Source organism: Ammodytes marinus (genome assembly GCF_949987685.1).
Source record: "Ammodytes marinus genome assembly, chromosome: 5".
In the NCBI taxonomy this organism is placed as follows: Eukaryota; Metazoa; Chordata; class Actinopteri; order Uranoscopiformes; family Ammodytidae; genus Ammodytes; species Ammodytes marinus.
Window position 1 is genome coordinate 4,552,379 of NC_137234.1, and position 2,500 is coordinate 4,554,878.

General features: G+C 40.1%; 2 protein-coding genes across 2 annotated transcripts in view; both read left to right on the forward strand.

Moving 5' to 3' along the window:
- The window catches only part of aass (aminoadipate-semialdehyde synthase), a 519,315-nt gene that overhangs the window by 503,433 nt on the left and 13,382 nt on the right, over positions 1-2,500 (forward strand). The window lies entirely within an intron of this gene.
- cttnbp2 (cortactin binding protein 2) overlaps positions 1-2,500 on the forward strand; it is a gene marked incomplete at its 3' end in the record, with an annotated part of 106,565 nt that overhangs the window by 17,051 nt on the left and 87,014 nt on the right. The gene's annotated exons all lie outside the window — the stretch shown is intronic.

Genomic DNA, 2,500 nt, shown 5'->3' on the forward strand with positions numbered 1-2,500 from the left:
TCCCCTCTATGCCCCATTTCAAATCTGTCTCTGCACTATCAATAAAGCATAAAAATGCCCAAAAAAAAAAAAAAAAAAGAGTAGTTCAACCATGCATTACTACGCCAGCTTGCGCCAGTGCAGTGCAGCGTATCTGTCCGCAGCAATACATAACACAACCCCACCTAAAAAAATACTGAACTATCCCTTTAACCCTCTGCCATCTCGGCCATTGTCTGGTTCAATTAAACACAAAACCTATTCACAGCAGAATCTCCCTTTTGTTAAAACTCTTTATACGAGATGATTAGCTGTATCCGTGACCCAGAATCGAGTTGGTAGAAATACAACTTGGTTCATTGAATTATAAACGCTCATGAATGCGCTATCACAAAATCTAATTCTGTGGCCTTTTTTTCCACCAAGACATTTTCTCAGAAACACTTGTGTGCTATCACGAGGAAGTGCGTGTGTGAGTGTGTGTGTGTGTGTGTGTGTGTGTGTGTGTGTGTGTGTGTGTGTGTGTGTGTGTGTGTGTGTGTGTGTGTGCTCTGCCCCACTGTTCCTCTCTTTGCCATGTAATTACCCGCTGATAAGATGTTCTAGCTAATTGACTTGGTTGAATGGGAGCTTGCTGCAAGACTGGTTAGCGCTCTGTTTGAAAGGCCAGGGTGAACAAATGCTTGTATCAACCCAGCACCACCTGCTTAGTAAACAGATGACTGTACTAGTAACTGGTTAAGGGCTCCTGTTGATACTCACTTACTATTGAAAACAAATTAGAAAGCGGTTACATTAGTGTATATGGTGAAATTGTGTATATTTGCTAGTGGGCTTTTGAGTCTGAGAAAGCAAGGAAAGTTGTGTGTACTGTTTCTCAGCTATGAGCTATGCCTTGGGTGAATTTTGAGTATGTTAAACATTTCTTGGGCTCTTCTTGGGATTTTACACACACACACACACACACACACACACACACACACACACACACACACACACACACACACACGTTTGTAAACGCTGCCGTACTGAGAAATACAGAAAGAGTTTTGTGGAGCTGACAGCACAACAACTTTGTCCTTATTCTATTCTATTCTATTCTATTCTATTCTATTCTATTCTATTCTATTCTATTCTATTCTATTCTATTCTATTCTATTCTATTCTATTTCTATGTTGCACCTATGATGTCATTGTGTCGTCCTGGACAACGTGTGTCACCTTTTGCGTTGTCTCTCGGCTGTCTCTCTCGCCCTCTGAGACGTCCCAGTTATTCTCTGAAACCAAACGCTCTCTCTGCTGCTCTGTATTTAGGTCAGGAATGGATCGGTGCCGAGGTTTGTCAACGCTCCACTTTAAAGGGACACTGTGTAACATTTTAAGTAATTTATTAGCTAAAATCAATATCCTCATTCATAAATATGTCCTCATTGGTGGATAATCACCTCTTCCAATAATCTGAATTATCCTCCTGAGCGGAGAATTTCAAATATTAATATTACATTTCGTACATTGAGCAGGCAAGTCTAATGGAGGCATCCTTGTTTTTGGAATGTCATCAGGTGCATTGTTTAAAATTTAGAATTGTTCTTGTCCTTGAAGGCCACTGTAGCTTCTGTTATTATTCAAAAGGGGTGGGGTTACCCAGGGAGTGTTGCATTCTAGAACTTTCTTGATGATGTCACATTACACAGTGCCCCTTTAAGACTGTCTCCTCTCTCCATCGCTTTCATTTGACTGGTTGCTACGGACGCGGAGAGAGGTTGATTTGTTATTATTTGAAACATTTGTAATATTTTTAATGGTAAATGGACTGGTAAATGGTACATGGACTCCACTTATAGTAATAATAATAATAATATATTCATTTTATATAGCGCTTTTCTCGCACTCAAAGCGCTTAATAGTAACATCTGTAATGCTTTGGCAACACTGTTCACCACAACAGTCATGCCAATAAAGCTTTTTGAATTGAATTGAATTGAATTGAATTGTTGTCATGAAATGCTCCGAAATCTATTGAGGCTTGGAGGTGAATTTCTGACATAACAAATATATTCTCAATGTCATTCCAAACACTATACAATGTTCACTATATTGCAGGGATCGAACCAGTGACCTTTAAGTTGCAGCTTTCTGTTGCTGTTGATTTTGCGTGTGTGTGTGTGTGTGTGTGTGTGTGTGTGTGTGTGTGTGTGTGTGTGTGTGTGTGTGTGTGTGTGTGTGTGTGTGTGTGTGTGTGTGTGTTTGTGTGTGTGTGTGTGTGTGTGTGTGTGTGTGTGTGTGTGTGTGATTTTGTCCCTGTTGGTGAGTTGTGTTTTGCGGCTTGCAGACATTCTGTTCTGTTTTCATGATATTGAGCCGATTGTGTGACTTTTACATTCAACGATTTTTTCGCTGATATAAAATAGCATTTCTAGATTCTGTTTCTCGCAGGAAATCGCAGACAGTAAAATGAAACTTTCTCCCTTTCTCCCTTTCTCCCTTTCTCCCTTTCTCCCTTTCTCCCTTTCTCCCTTTC